Source organism: Ceratotherium simum, chromosome 28 (genome assembly GCF_057802395.1).
Source record: "Ceratotherium simum simum isolate JZ-2026a chromosome 28, ASM5780239v1, whole genome shotgun sequence".
In the NCBI taxonomy this organism is placed as follows: domain Eukaryota; kingdom Metazoa; phylum Chordata; class Mammalia; order Perissodactyla; family Rhinocerotidae; genus Ceratotherium; species Ceratotherium simum.
In genome coordinates this window covers 41,540,566-41,557,320 of record NC_141927.1, presented here as the reverse complement: position 1 = coordinate 41,557,320, position 16,755 = coordinate 41,540,566, and the positions used below count along the sequence as shown (strand labels likewise).

Genomic DNA, 16,755 nt, shown 5'->3' with positions numbered 1-16,755 from the left:
AATCTTGTGTGTAGACATCCTTCTTTGGCAATGAGGATCAGATCCATAGTGTTTAAATTAAATAATCAAATAAGCAGAACATCTGGTTGGCCCCTTTTAGGAAAATTACAGGTTTAATCCCACCTTCATTGGTGGAAGGACATGGTATACCAGAATTAAAATATCTACTATTTATTATGCAGCTAATCATAAGTCATGCTATTTAAATGAAACTTAATGAATTCTTCTTCTATTAAGTTGACTAGATTTTAGCCAAACTGATGTATAATTTTATATTAGTGCATTTTTACTTTAAATGTAAAACTCTTTAGAGACCACTTCATTCAGTTTTAGAGGCATATTTTGTATATTTTGGTGTGATTTTATTTATTTTTCTTCATATCAGAGAAGCACATCCTATTCTTTTTCTTGCTGTCCTCTCTCTACAAGATAAAACTCATCCAAGTTTATTTTGTTTTATAAGGCATAGGCTTACTTTGTGATCATGATAGAGATCATTTCTGAAACATTTGGAACTGTGGGGAGCCTGGAATTTTAGATTACGCTCAGAATTTTGTGAGGTAACTTCAAAAAAGATGGAACATTTAGTTTTGCCAGGAAGATTTCTCCTACTCCGCTTCAGAGTAATTTTTTTTTTTCAAAAGAAAACAATGTCGTTTCTTAATTGTTCATAAGGGTGAGTGAAGGAGTTGGCAGGTTTAAATGTACCCTTGAGAGAGCTCTCTCTGGGTTACTCTTTCAAAACAACCATTCCAGTTGATGAATATTTAATGAGGACTCTGTCAGTCCCAGAGCTGAGAGAGGCAGTTCCCAAAGCTCCAGCAGGTCCTGGGAGAGAAGAGCACTGGTAACCAGTGCCGTCAGAGTTTGGATGAGGCGTGGTCATTCTCAGGATGTTGGAACTGAGTGGAGTTCTCAAATATAGCTGAGTGACTCTAGACCTGAGCCCTGCTCAGAAGCCAGTTGACTTGTCATTTGCTGTGAGCATGATGTCTTCCCTCTGCTCGTGCCCCTTTCTGTCATTTCTCATGCTTCTCCTGACTCTTTCTCTTTCCTACACCTTCTTCCTTCTTTTTTCTCTCTTTCTTACTTTTACTCTCTATCATATTCCTTCTCCTTATCATTTTTTTCTTCCTTCTCTTATTGTTTTCATTCATTTTCTATTTATTTTGTAGTACAGTTACTCTGTACGTCACTTTCCTCTTAAAATCTTGACCCTCTACAACTCCTATACTTCAGCTAGTTATTTTGAAGAGAACATTTTGATAAATTTCTCTTAGATATAACATGCTGATTCAAGGAAATACAAACCATCACGGAAGGGATGGGGATGGAGAATGAATTCAGTTCAGGTAACTATGGAATTAGACAGAGGGAAACTGAGAGCTTAGGCATGGGTGTTCAAAATATTTCCTGATACATCTTTGTAGTTCATTGTTGTGGTAAACTGCACACAGCCTTATTTACTGTTGGACACCAGAAATTTGCTCCTCTAGGCAGCTCACCAGACCTCAGCCTATAGTAAAGAAGCTAGGAAACACTGCATGCATTTCTAATGTAAAGAACTGTTAGTGTTCCACCAGGCGACCCTTTGGGCTCTTCCCTGCACTATCTGAATAGAAAAAGAGGAAGAGAAGCTTTTCTCCATCTGCATAAAGCCAGGACCTTACCTTGAGTTTGAGAGGGTTTGCATGTGACTGAAAACAAAAGTGTTCCCTAGTTTGGATTTGATTTAACAAGATCTATTGGCTGGCTTTGATGTTAAAGGTCTTTATTTAAAATTGGCTACTTCTAGTGCTAAGTTCCGAGTGGAGATTTGTGAGTATAAGAGAGAAGAGTCCCTTTTCGATTAAGTCAGTGAAATACAGTATTTTGGAAATGGTTATATTTGAAGGCCACTTGTTAATATTCTGTTGCCACAGTAACATCTGTTGGTAAGTGACTACTTCATGCTATTCTTGATGATTTGGGTTTGAAAGACACATCCTGAGATTGATAAATAAATGGCAAGCAATAGGATATATTGGAGCATATGAGGAAGCCAATTGGGGTAAAACTAATTCGGCCTGAGTTTGTTTTTCCAAAAGGACCTGTCACCTGCATTGTGTATCTGCTTTGCCATGTCCCAAAGAGAAGAGTAAATGCCCTTAAGATAAGGATGCAACTTTCCCCACATTGACGTTTACTTAATGATAAGCCTTTCTCCCTAGGTTAGGATTTGACTGCTCCAGTCATCCTGTGACCACCCAGCTTGAGACAACAGACCTGACACCAGCCACGCCCATCGAGACAGCAGACCTGCTCCCCGCTGTGTCCATCAATAGCCATTCTGGCAGGGCAACCTGGCAGGGCGATCTTGTGGCTATTGTAAAATGCACATTGCAATCCTATGTGATACATGTTCTTTGATGGTATATAACTGCTCTGTACACCCCACTTCTTCAGTGCCCTTCCTTCCTTAGGGAAGGAAGGCCCAGGGCCATGGTCCTCAATAGTTGGGTCATAATAAACTCACAGCAATTTTGATTTGTAGACTGATTATGGATTATTTACTTTGACAAGCTGATGTGCAGAAAGTAGTAAAGGCACTGTGGTATCTGTGTTGCCTGATATAAAATGTTTGCTCCTTCTTTCCCTGCCCAGGATGCCCACTCTTCATGGTGGCACCTACTTCCATTGTGTGATCATTCTTCTGATCACTCCTTTCATTCCCTCCTACAATTACTCAACAAATATTTAAACACCTACTGTATGCCAGGCTGGGGATACACTAAGGAAAAAATTTTCTACAAAATCTCTGTCTTCACAGAGTTTGTTTTTTTTGGGTAAGAGAGATAATGGATAAGTAGGCAGACAAGTGAATTACACAGTCTATGGTGGGATGATCTGTGTCATGAAAAAGGTAAGTGACAGGCAATGGGGAGAACTAGGGAGTGAGTGGGCTGCTACTTTAATTAGAGAGCCCAGGGAGGCTGGAGCAAGGCCCAGAGGAAAGGGACAGGGCAGGAGGACATGCAGATGTCCCAGGGCTGCAGAGATGCCATGGAGGGACTGTGACTTGGATGTCGGTGGGCAGCAAGAAGCCAGTGTGGCTGGAGCACAGTGAGCAAGAGGGGAAAGGCAGAGAAGGTTTGAGATGTCAGGGAGGGTGAGCAGATGAAAGAAGGCCCCTGGGCCCATCAAAACTGTGCTGTAAGTGAAATGAAAACTTGCAATGTCATTTAACTATACGTTATACAATTTCAGTAGTAAATACCATTTGTTTTTCTATTACCTTGTCACGTACATCAACTAAAACGCTGCTAAATTAGGAATGTCTAAATTATCCCCAGGAGTGACAGCTCTATCTTGTCGGGTGTCTGGTCTGCATAGCAGTTGGGGGTGGGAGTGACGTGACAGTCAGGAGACAAACTCTAGTCTTCAGGTTGCCACCTTGTGTTATATCTCATCTGTAAAACGTGGAGGATGGAAAAGATGAGTGGTTTTCAGAGTCCGATCCATGGAGCACTGGGGATTCCTGAAGGCTTTTTGTTTTTATTCTTATGTTTGTAAACTTCGATGTAAGCTTCACTTAGAAGAAAGTGTCCCCTAGCTTTAAAAAATTCCTGGACTCTGTTATCCCTTAGGTTTTGCAGTATGAAGAATTTGCAGTCTCATAGACTCTGAAAAGACAGACTAAAGGAGCAAAATCCCTTTTTCCTGAGTGTCTCTTGTGACAGTGCTCATTGTCTCTCATTCAAACCAGAAGGTGATTTGTCAATAGTGAGATATGGCATTTGAGACCCCATCCTTCAAGATGACTGAGTTGTCGTCTATCATTGTACAGACTTACACTAGGTGAATAATATAAAAAGTGAATATCTTAGCCAGTAGTTTCTGGCACAAAATACAAACTAGGAATTGAGAAAAGTAACTATGATTGATATCTGTCAGTAAGGGCATAGGGCTATTGTAATTTCAAAAGTAATTAATGGGGGAGAAGTCAAGATGGCAGCGTAGGCAGACTCTGAACCCACATCCTCCAGTGGACACAGCCAATTTACAACTACTCGTGGAAAAATTACCCCTGAGACAGAACTGAAAACTGGATAAGAGGAACTCCTGCAAAAAAGGACAATCCTAATTGAGGTGGAAGAGGCAGAAACTCCCTTCTGGAGAGAAAAAATGCCGTCTTCACAAGCCGCCAGCTTCACGGATGCATGGGAGCAGCCCACAGGTATGCAGCCTCCCTGGAGGCGCGGGACCCTGAGCAAGGGAGTGCCCCTGCAGTGGGCATTTTGTGGACCCAGCACAATTGTGGCGAGTAGCATAATATCTGACTTTGCCTGCTACTAAAACATTGGGAAGTACCCCCAGAAAAGCTGGTTCACAAAGAAATCAAAACCGGCTCTTAAAGGACCCATGCACAAACTCACCCAGAGTTTGTTTAGGATGCCATCAGAAAGCATCCTAAAATCACCAGAGAGAAATGTGCACAGTGCTTTGGTGAAAAGAGACTCGCCTGATAGGCCCTGAGTGCATCTCGGTGAGAGGTGAGACCTCTCCAGGGACTGGGACATTGGCGGCAGCCATTGTTGTGGCCTGGTGTGGGCATGCTGACACAGACACCATTGCAGTTCTCCCTGGGGCCTGCTAGCCTAGGTCTGCCCCACCCACTAGAGCATCGATTTAATCCAGCTCAGCCAGGGCAGGCAGCCCACCCTAGAGAATGGACCCACCCAACAACAAGCCCTCAGGCAACTTGTGGGCCTGCATAGATTGGTGAATGGATTCTCTGCAGCCTGGCAACTGAGCCCACTTCAGTGGGGCGGGACATGCACAAGGAAGGGGTGGAGAGTGTGGGGCAGTGGTTGAGTGTGTGGGGCTCCCGCCATGGAGAGACTGGGTCCACTTCAGGAGGTCGGGGTGCACACACGGGACAGGACTGTGTAGACTGTGTGTGTGGATCTGTGGGTGGCAGGGCTTATCAGCTGCAGAAGACTTGTACTTCTGAAAGACCCACATAGGGGGTTTGCCCCACCTTCCAAAGTCTGAAACAACTGGGTGTTCCTGTGCCTGAGACCAGCCCCACTCAGCTGCAATCCTCAGAGAGCTGACAAGAGACCTAAAGGCTGGAGGCTTATAGCAATTGTAAGCCCCTGAGCCTAACAACCTGCCATGCTGGGGGCCTACTCACTTAAATGAAATACTGCAACACAAATGTGGTACTAGAACTTGCAGCCAACTGTGCTGGGGCACCCCATACCTGATAAAAAGACTGAAGGGCCCACAAGAAATACAAACAGCTGAGCATTACAACAGCTGACCAGGAGCATAACTTGGCCTACTTGGGCACATACAGGGAAAACAAACAGGTCACAACAGAAGGACACATGTAGCCCACATAGGGGTCACCCCTGGAACATTGAGAACTGAGGGAAGCACACTGCAGCACTCCTAAGGCAGCACATGTATAAGGTCACCTATCCAAATGCAGGAGACGTAGCCGACCTACCTAATACGTAGACACAAGCACAGGGAAAGAGGCAAAATGAGGAGGCAAAGGAATACATTCCAAGTAAGGGAACAGGACAAAACTCCAGAAAAGGAACTAAGTGAAACAGAAATGAGCAACCTACATGACAGAGTTCAAACTAAGAGTGTTAAGGATGCTCACTGATGTGGGGAGAAGAATAGATGAACTCAGTGAGAATGTCCACAAAGAAATGGAAGATATAAAAAAGAACCAATCAGAAATGAAGAATACGATACTGGAAGTGAAAAATTCACTAGAGGGACTCAAAAGCAGACTAGAGGATACAGAAGAACGGATCTGCGAGCTGGACGAAAGACTAGAAGAAATTACCCAAGCTGAACAGGTAAAAGAGAAAAGAATTAAAAAGACTGAGGACAGTCTAAGGGACCTCTGGGACAACATCAAGCACACTAATATCCATGTTATAGGTGTCCCAGAAGGAGAAGAGCGAGACAAAGGCGCAGAGAATCTATTTGATGAAATAATAGATGAAAACTTCCCTAACCTAAGGAAGGAAACAGACATCCAGGTACAGGAAGCATAGAGAGTCCCAAACAAGATAAACCCAAAGAGGTCCACACCAAGACACATCATAATCAAAATGTCTGGAATTAAAGATAAAGAGAGAATCCTAAAAGCTGCCAGAGAAAGACAAGTTACATACAAAGGAAACCCTATAAGGCTATCAGCTGACTTCTCAGCAGAAACCTTACAGGCTACAAGAGAGTGGCACAATATATTTAAAGTGCTAAAAGGAAAAAACACAGCCAAGAATACTCTACCTGGCAATATTATCATTCAAAATGGAAGGAGAGATCAAAAATTCCCCAGACAAGAAAAAATTAAAGAAGTTTGTCACCAAGAAACCAGTGCTACAAGAAATGTTAAAGGGACTGATTTAAGGGGAAAAGAGAAGACCACAAATAGGAAAAATTATCTATTTCCATGATAAGAGGGCAATGGATACAAATGCACAAAAAAGAGGTTAGATATAATATCAAAAACATAAAATGAGGGAGGAGGGGAGTAAAGGGTAGAGCTTTCAGACAGAGGTCAAACTAAAGAGACCATCAATTCTGTATAGAAGGAGAAAGGAACAGAGAAGAACTACTAAAACACTGAGAAAAAAAAGTTAAAAAATGGCAGTAAGTACATACTTATCAATAGCTACTTTAAACGTCAATGGAGGGCCGGCCCTGTGGCTTAGCGGTTAAGTGTGTGCGCTCCGCTGCTGGTGTCCCGGGTTCGGTTCCTGGGTGCGCACCGATGCACCGCTTGTCCAGCCATGCTTAGGCCGTGTCCCACATGCAGCAACTAGAAGGATGTGCAGCTATGACATACCACTATCTACTGGGGCTTTGGGGGAAAAAAATAAAATAAATAAAAATTAAAATTAAAAAAAAAATAAACGTCAATGGACTAAATGCTCCAATTAAAAGGCATAGGGTGGCTGATTGGATAAAACACCAAGACCCATATATATGCTGCATACAAGAGACACATTCAGACCTAAAGACACTCACAAACTGAAAGTGAAGGGATGGAAAAAGATACGCCACGCAAATGGCAATGAAAAGGAAGCTGGGGTTGCAGTACTCATATCAGACAAAATAGACTTTAAAACAAAAACTATAAAAAGAGACAAAGAAGGGCATTACATAATGATCAAGGGAACAATCCAACAAGAGAATATAACACTTGTAAATATCTATGCACCCAATGTAGGTGCACCTAAATATATAAAGCAATTATTAACAGACATAAAAAGAGAAATAGACAGTAACACAATAATAGTAGGGGACTTTAACACTCCACTTACACCAACGGATAGGTCATCCAAACAGAAGATCAATAAGGAAACATTGGCCTTAAATGACACACTAGAACAGATGGACCTAGTAGATAAATACAGAGCATTCCATCCAAAAACCGAAGAATACACGTTCTTTTCAAATGCACATGGAACATTCTCCAGGATTGATCACATATTAGGCCACAAAACAAGTCTACATAAATTTAAGAAGATTGAAATAATACCAAGCATCTTTTCTGACCACAATGGTATGAAACTGGAAATCAACTATAGGAAGAAAATCAGAAAAGCCACAAATACGTGGAGATTAAACAAAATGCTACTGAACAACGACTAGGTCAACAGAGAAATCAGAGAAGAAATCAAAAAATACCTGGAGACAAATGAAAATGAAAATACGACATGCCAGAATTTATGGGATACAGCAAAAGCGGTTCTAAGAGGGAAGTTTATAGCAATACAGGCCTAGCTCAACAAACAAGAAAAATCTCAAATAAACAATCTAACAATGCACCTAAAGGAACTGGAAAAAGAAGAACAAACAAAGCCAAAATCAGTAGAAGAAGGGAAATAAAAAAAATCAGAGAAGAAATAAATGACATAGAGACTAAAAAAAAATAGAAAAAATTAATAAAACCAAGAGCTTGTTCTTTGAAAAGATCAACAAAATTGACATAACTTTAGCTAGACTCACCAAGAAAAAAAGAGAGAAGGCACAAATAAGTAAAATCAGAAATGAAAGAGGAGAAATTACAACAGACGCCTCAGAAATACAAAAGATTATAAGAGAATATTATGAAAAGCTATATGCCAACCAATTCGACAATCTGCAAGAAGTGGATAAATTCTTAGAATCATACAACCTTGTATGATCCAAAACTGGATCAAGAAGAAGTAGAGAATTTGAATAGACCAATCACCAGTAAGGAGATCGAAACGGTAATCACAAACCTCCCCAAAAATAAAAGTCCAGAACCAGACAGCTTCCCTGGTGAATTCTAGCAAACATTCAAAGAAGACTTAATACCTATCCTTCTCAAACTCTTCCAAACAATTGAGGAGGAGGGGAAGCTCCCTAACTCATTCTAAGAATCCAACATAACCCTGATACCCAAACCAGACAAGGACAACAGAAAAAAAGAAAATTACAGGCCAATATCACTGATGAACATCGATGCAAAAATCCTTAACAAAATACTAGCAAATCGATAAAACAACAATACGTTAAAAAGATTATACACCATGATCAAGTGGGATTTATTCGAGGTATGCAGGGATGGTTCAACATTCGCCAATCAATCAACGTGATACACCACATTAATAAAATGAAGAATAAAAATCACATGACCATCTCAATAGATGCAGAGACAGCATTTGACAAGATACAGCATCAATTTATGATAAAAACTCTGAATAAAATGGGGATAGAAGGAAAGTACCTCAACATAATAAAGGGCATATATGACAAACCCACAGCTAATATCATCCTCAATGCTGAAAAACTGAAAGCTATCCCTCTAAGAACAGGAACCAGACAAGGATGCCCTCTCTCACCACTCCTATTTAACATAGTACTGGAAGTTCTAGTCAGAGCAATCAGGCAAGAAAAAGAAATAAAAGGGATCCAAATTGGAAAGGAAAAAGTGAAACTGTCACTATTTGCAGATGACACGATTTTATATATAGAAAACCCTAAAGAATCCACAAGAAAACTTTTAGAAGTAATAAACGAATATGGTAAAGTTGCAGGATACAAAATCAACATACAAAAATCAGTTGCATTTCTATACACTAACAATGAAGTAGCAGAAAGAGAAATTAAGAATACAATCCCATTTACAATTGCAAAAAGAAGAATAAAATACCTAGGAATAAACTTAACCCAAGAGGTGAAAGATCTGTACACCGAAAACTATAAAACATTGCTGAAAGAAATTGAAAAAGACACAAAGACATGGAAAGATAGTCCATGCTCTTGGATTGGAAAAATTAACATAGTTAAGATGTCCATACTTCCTAAAGCAATCTACAGATTCAAAGCAATCCCTATCAAAGTTCCAACAACATTTTTCACAGAAATAGAACAAACAATCCTAAAATTTATATGGAAAAACAAAAGACCCCGATTAGCTAAAGGAATCCTGAGAAAAATAACAAAGCTGGAGGTATCACACTCCCTGATTTCAAAATATACTACAAAGCTATAGTAACCAAAAAAGCATGGTACTGGCACAAAAACAGACACACAGATCAATGGAATAGAATTGAAAGCCCAGAACGACACCCATAGATTAGCTATGGACAGCTAATCTTTGACAAAGGAGCCAAGAACATACAATGGAGAAAAGAAAGTCTCTTCAACAAATGGTGTTGGGAAAACTGGATAGCCACATGCAACAAAATGAAAGTAGACCCTTACCTTACACCATACACAAAAATTAACTCAAAAAGGATTAAAGACTTGAATGCAAGACCTGAAACTATGAAACTTCTAGAAGAAAACATAGGAAGTATGTTCTTTGACATCGGTCTTAGCAACATATTTTCAAGCAACATGTCTGACTGGACAAGAGAAACAATAGAAAAAATAACAAATGGGACTACATCAAACTAAAAAGCTTCTGCACAGCAAAGGAAACCATCAACAAAACGAAAAGACAACCTAACAATTGAGAGAAGATAGTTGCAAACCGTCCATCTGATAAAGGGTTAATCTCCAAAATATATATAAAGAACTCATGCATCTTAACAACAAAAAAACTAAGAACCCAATTAAAACATGGGCAAAAGACCTGAACAGACATTTCTCCAAAGAAGATATACAGATGGCCAACAGACACATGAAAAGATGTTCAAAATCATTAACTATCAGGGAAATGCAAATCAAAACTGCAATGAGATATCACCTGACGCCCGTCAGAATGGCTATAATTAACAAGACAGGAAACAACATGTGTTGGAGAGGATGTGGAGAGAAGGGAACTCTCATACACTGCTGGTGGGAGGGCAAACTGGTGCAGCCACTATGGAAAACAGTATGGAGATTTCTCAAAAAATCAAGGATAGAACTACCATAAGATCCAGCTAGTCCACTGCTTGGTATTTATCCAAAGAACTTGAAAACACCAATTTGTAAAGGTACATGCACCTCTGTGTTCATTGCAGCGTTATTCACAATAGCCAAGACTTGGAAGCAACCTAAGTGCCCATCAAGGGACTAACGGATAAAGATGTGGAACATATACACAATAGAATACTACTCAGCCATAAGAAACGATGAAATCCAGCCATTTGTGACAACATGGATGGACGTTGAGGGTATTATGCAAAGTGAAATAAGTCAGAGGGTGAAGGTCAAATACCGTATGATCTCACTCATTAAGTAGTAGATAAAAACAACAATAAACAAACACATAGAGACAGAGATTGGATTGGTGGTTACCAGAGGGGAAGGGCGGAGGGAGGCGGGCAAAAGGGAAAATTTGGCACATGTGTGTGGTGATGGGTTGTAATTAGTATTTGGGTGGTGAACATGATGTAATCTATGCAGAAATAGAAGTATAATGATGTACACCTGAAATTTATACAATGTTATAAACCAATGTCACTGCAATAAACAAAAAATTTTAAAAATAAGTAATTAATGGCATGAGTGTTAGTCACTGTACATAGTAAATATATTTTTTCATTTTAATTTTTTTGTTTATTGCAGTAACATTGGTTTATAACATTGCAAAAATTTCAGGTGTACATCATTGTACTTCTATTTCTGCATGGACTACATCATGTTCACCACCAAAATACTAATTACAAACCATCACCACACACACGTACCGAATTATCCCTTTCACCCTCCTCCCTCCCCCCTTCCCCTCTGGTAACCACCAATCCAATCTCTGTCCCTATGTGTTTGTTTATTGTTGTTATTATCTACTACTTAATGAAGGAAATCATACGGTATTTGGCCTTCTCCCTCTGACTTATTTCACTTTGCATTATACCCTCAATGTCCATCCATGTTGTCACAAATGGCTGGATTTCGTCGTTTCTTATGGCTGAGTAGTATTCCATTGTGTATATATACCACATCTTCTTTATCCATTCGTCCCTTGATGGGCACTTAGGTTGCTTCCAAGTCTTGGCTATCGTGAATAAGATTGCAATGAACACAGGGGTGCATCTACCTTTGCTAATTGGTGTTTTCAAGTTCTTTGGATAAATACCCAACAGTGGAATAGCTGGATCATATGGTAGTTCTATCCTTGATTTTTTGAGGAATCTCCATACTGTTTTCCATAGTGGCTGCACTAGTTTGCCCTCCCACCAGCAGTGTATGAGAGTTCCCTTCTCTCCACAACCTCTCCAACACATGTTGTTTCCTGTCTTGTTAATTATAGCCATTCTGACGGGCGTCAGGTGATATCTCATTGTAGTTTTGATTTGCATTTCCCTGATAGTTAGTGATTTTGAACATCTTTTCATGTGTCTGTTGGCCATCTGTATATCTTCTTTGGAGAAATGTCTGTTCAGGTCTTTTGCCCATTTTTTAATTGGGTTCTTAGTTTTTTTGTTGTTGAGATGCATGAATTCTTTATATATTTTGGAGATTAAGCCCTTATCAGATGTATGGTTTGCAAATATCTTCTCCCAATTGTTAGGTTGTCTTTTCGTTTTGTTGATGGTTTCCTTTGCTGTGCAGAAGCTTTTTAGTTTGATGTAGTCCCATTTGTTTATTTTTTCTATTGTTTCTCTTGCCCGGTCAGACATGGTGTTTGAAAAGATGTTGCTAAGACCGATGTCGAAGAGCGTACTGCCTATGTTTTCTTCTAGAACTTTCACAGTTTCAGGTCTTACATTCAAGTCTTTAATCCATTTGGAGTTAATTTTTGTGTATGGTGTAAGGTAAGGGTCTACTTTCATTTTTTTGCATATGGCTATCCAGTTTTCCCAACACCATTTGTTGAAGAGACTTTCTTTTCCCCATTGTATGTTCTTGGCTCCTTTGTCAAAGATTAGCTGTCCATAGATGTGTGGGTTTATTTCTGGGCTTTCGATTCTATTCCATTGATCTGTGTGTCTGTTTTTGTGCCAGTACCATGCTGCTTTGGTTACTATAGCTTTGTAGTATATTTTGAAATCAGGGAGTGTGATACCTCCAGCTTTGTTCTTTTTTCTCAGGATTCCTTTAGCTATTCGGGGTCTTTTGTTGTTCCATATGAATTTTAGGATTCTTTGTTCTATTTCTGTGAAAAATGTTGTTGGAACTTTGATAGGGATTGCATTGAATCTATAGATGACTTTAGGATGTATGGACATCTTAACTATGTTAATTCTTCCAATCCAAGAGCACGGAATATCTTTCCATTACTTTGTGTCTTCTTCAATTTCTTTCAGAAATGTTTTATAGTTTTCAGTGTACAGATCTTTCACCTCTTTGGTTAAGTTTATTCCTAGGTATTTTATTCTTTTTGTTGCAATTGTAAATGGGATGGTATTCTTAATTTCTCTTTCTGCTACTTCGTTGTTAGTGTACAGAAATGCAACTGATTTTTGTATGTTGATTTTGTATCCTGCAACTTTACCATATTCGTTTATTACTTCTAAAAGTTTTCTGGTGGATTCTTTAGGGTTTTCTATATATAAAATCATGTCATCTGCAAATAGTGACAGTTTCACTTCTTCCTTTCCAATTTGGATCCCTTTTATTTCTTTCTCTTGCCTGATTGCTCTGGCTAGGACTTCCAATACTATGTCAAATAGGAGTGGTGAGAGAGGGCATCCTTGTCTGGTTCCTGTTCTTAGAGGGATAGCTTTCAGTTTTTCACCATTGAGGATGATATTAGCTGTGGGTTTCTCATATATGGTCTTTATTATGTTCAGGTACTTTCCTTCTATACCCATTTTATTCAGAGTTTTTATCATAAATGGATGCTGGATCTTGTCAAATGCTGTCTCTGCATCTATTGAGATGATCATGTGATTTTTGTTCTTCATTTTATTAATGTGGTGTATTACGTTGATTGATTTGCGAATGTTAAACCATCCCTGCATCCCTGGAATAAATCCCACTTGATCATGGTGTATAATCTTTTTAACGTATTGTTGTATGCGATTTGCTAGTATTTTGTTGAGGATTTTTGCATCGATGTTCATCAGTGATATTGGCCTGTAATTTTCTTTTTTTCTGTTGTCCTTGTCTGGTTTGGGTATCAGGGTAATGTCAGCTTCGTAGAATGAGTTAGGGAGCTTCCCCCCCTCCTCAATTTTTTGGAAGAGTTTGAGAAGGATAGGTATTAAGTCTTCTTTGAATGTTTGGTAGAATTCACCAGGGAAGCCGTCTGGTCCTGGACTTTTATTTTTGGGGAGGTTTTTGATTACTGTTTCGATCTCCTTACTGGTGATTTGGTCTATTCAAATTCTCTACTTCTTCTTGATCCAGTTTTGGAAGGTTGTATGATTCTAAGAATTTATCCATTTCTTCCAGATTGTCGAATTGGTTGGCATATAGTTTTTCATAGTATTCTCTTATAATCTTTTGTATTTCTGAGGTGTCTGTTGTAACCTCTCCTTTTTCATTTCTGATTTTACTTATTTGTGCCTTCTCTCTTTTTTTCTTGGTGAGTCTAGCTAAAGGTTTGTCTATTTTGTTGATCTTTTCAAAGAACCAGCTCTTGGTTTTATTAATTTTTTCTATTTTTTTGGTCTCTATTTCATTTATTTCTGCTCTGATTTTTATTATTTCCCTTCTTCTACTGATTTTGGGCTTTGTTTGTTCTTCTTTTTCCAGTTCCTTTAGTTGCATTTTTAGATTGTTTATTTGAGATTTTTCTTGTTTGTTGAGCTAGGCCTGTATTGCTATAAACTTCCCTCTTAGAACCGCTTTTGCTGTATCCCTTACATTCTGGCATGTCGTATTTTCATTTTCATTTGTCTCCAGGTATTTTTTGATTTCTTCTTTGATTTCTTCGTTAACCCAGTCATTGTTCAGTAGCATTTTGTTTAATATCCACGTATTTGTGGCTTTTCTGATTTTCTTCCTATAGTTCATTTCTAGTTTCATACCGTTGTGGTCAGAAAAGATGCTTGGTATTATTTCAATCTTCTTAAATTTATGGAGACTTGTTTTGTGGCCTAATATGTGATCAATCCTGGAGAATGTTCCATGTGTATTTGAAAAGAACGTGTATTCTTTGGTTTTTGGATGGAATGCTCTGTATACATCTACTAGGTCCATCTGTTCTAAGGTGTCGTTTAAGGCGAATGTTTCCTTATTGATCTTCTGTTTGGATGATCTATCCGTTGGTGTAAGTGGAGTGTTAAAGTCCCCTACTATTATTGTGTTACTGTCTATTTCTGTTTTTATGTCTGTTAATAATTGCTTTATATATTTAGGTGCACCTACATTGGGTGCGTAGATATTTACAAGTGTTATATCCTCTTGTTGGATTGTTCCCTTGATCATTATGTAATGCCCTTCTTTGTCACTTTTTACAGTTTTTGTTTGAAAGTCTATTTTGTCTGATATGAGTACTGCTACCCCAGCTTTCTTTTCATTGCCGTTTGTGTGGAGTATCTTTTTCCATGCCTTCACTTTCAGTTTGTGAGTTTCTTTAGGTCTGAAGTGTGTCTCTTGTATGCAGCATATATATGGGTCTTGTTTTTTTATCCAGTCAGCCACCCTATGCCTTTTAATTGGGGCATTTAGTCCATTGACGTTTAAAGTAGCTATTGATAAGTATGTACTTACTGCCATTTTTTAACTTTTTTTTTTTCCTCAGTGTTTTAGTAGTCCTTCTCTGTTCCTTACTTCTTCTATACAGAATTGATGGTCACTTTAGTTTGACCTCTGTCTGAAAGCTGTACTCTTTAACTACCCTCCTCCCTCCTTTTATGTTTTTGATATCATATCTAACCTCTTTTTTGTGCATTTGTATCCATTGCCCTCTTATCATGGAAATAGATAATTTTTCCTATTTGTGGTCTTCTCTTTTCCCCTTAAATCAGTCCCTTTAACATTTCTTGTAGCACTGGTTTCTTGGTGACAAACTCCTTTAATTTTTGCTTATCTGGGAAAATTTTGATCTCTCCTTCCATTTTGAATGATAACCTTGCTGGATAGAGTATTCTTGGCTGTAAGTTTTTTCCTTTTAACACTTTAAATATATCGTGCCATTCTCTTCTAGCCTGTGAGGTTTCTGCTGAGAAGTCAGCTGATAGCCTTATGGGATTTCCTTTGTATGTAACTTGACATTCTCTTGCGGCTTTTAGGATTCTCTCTTTATCTTTAATTCTGGACATTTTGATTATGATGTGTCTTGGTGTGGGCCTCTTTGGGTTTATCTTGTTTGGGGCTCTCTGTGCCTCCTGTACCTGGATGTCTGTTTCCTTCCTTAGGTTAGGGAAGTTTTCATCTATTATTTCTTGAAATAGATTCTCTGCCCCCTTGTCTCGCTCTTCTCCTTCCGGGACACCTATAACATGGATGTTAGTGCGCTTGATGTTGTCCCAGAGGTCCCTTAGACTGTCCTCACTCTTTTAATTCTTTTCTCTTTTACCTGTTCACCTTGGGAAATTTCTTCTAGTCTTTCTTCCAGCTCACTGATCCATTCTCCTGTATCCTCTAATCTGCTTTTGAGTCCCTCTAATGAGTTTTTCATTTCCAGTATTGTATTCTTCATTTCTGATTGGTTCTTTTTAATATCTTCCATTTCTTTGTTGACATTCTCACTGAGTTCATCTATTCTTCTCCCCAGATCCGTGAGCATCCTTAACACTCTTAGTTTGAACTCTCTGTCAGGTAGGTTGCTCATTTCTGTTTCACTTAGTTCCTTTTCTGGGGTTTTGTCCTGTTCCCTTACTTGGAATGTATTCTTTTGCCTCCTCATTTTGCCTCTTTCCCTGTGCTTGTGTCTACGTATTAGGTAGGTCAGCTACGTCTCCTGCTCTTGGATAGGTGACCTTATGTAAGTGATGCCTTAGGAGGCTTCCAGTGTGCTTCCCTCAGTTCTCAATGTTCCAGGGGTGGCCCCTATGTGGGCTACGTGTGTCCTTCTATTGTGGCCTGTTAGCTCTCTCTATAGGCGCCCAGGGAGGCTGAGTTATGCTCCTGGCCAGCTGTTGTAATGCTCAGCTGCTTGTAGTTGTTGTGGGCCCTTCAGTCTCTTTATCAGGTGTGGGGAGCCCCAGCACAGTTGGCTGTAAGTTCTAATACCACATTTGTGTTGCAGTATTTCTTTTAAGTGAGTAGGCCCCCAGTGTGGCAGGTTGTTAGGCTCAGGGCCTTAGAATTGCTGTAAACCTCTAGCCTATTAGGTCTCTTGTCAGCTCTCTGAGGATTGCAGCTGGGTGGGGCTGCCCTCAGGCACAGGAGCACTCAATTGTTTCAGGCTTTGGAAGATGGGGCAAACCTCCTATGTGGGTCTTTGAG

At 39.4% G+C, this 16,755-nt stretch overlaps 1 long non-coding RNA gene across 1 annotated transcript; it reads left to right on the top strand.

The window, feature by feature from the left end:
- Positions 1 to 862: 862 nt before the first annotated feature.
- On the top strand, positions 863 to 2,525 carry LOC147913377 (uncharacterized). Its single transcript, XR_015548885.1, has 3 exons — positions 863 to 980; positions 1,281 to 1,352; positions 2,211 to 2,525. It is a non-coding gene; the product is annotated as an uncharacterized LOC147913377 (long non-coding RNA).
- Positions 2,526 to 16,755: the final 14,230 nt, after the last annotated feature.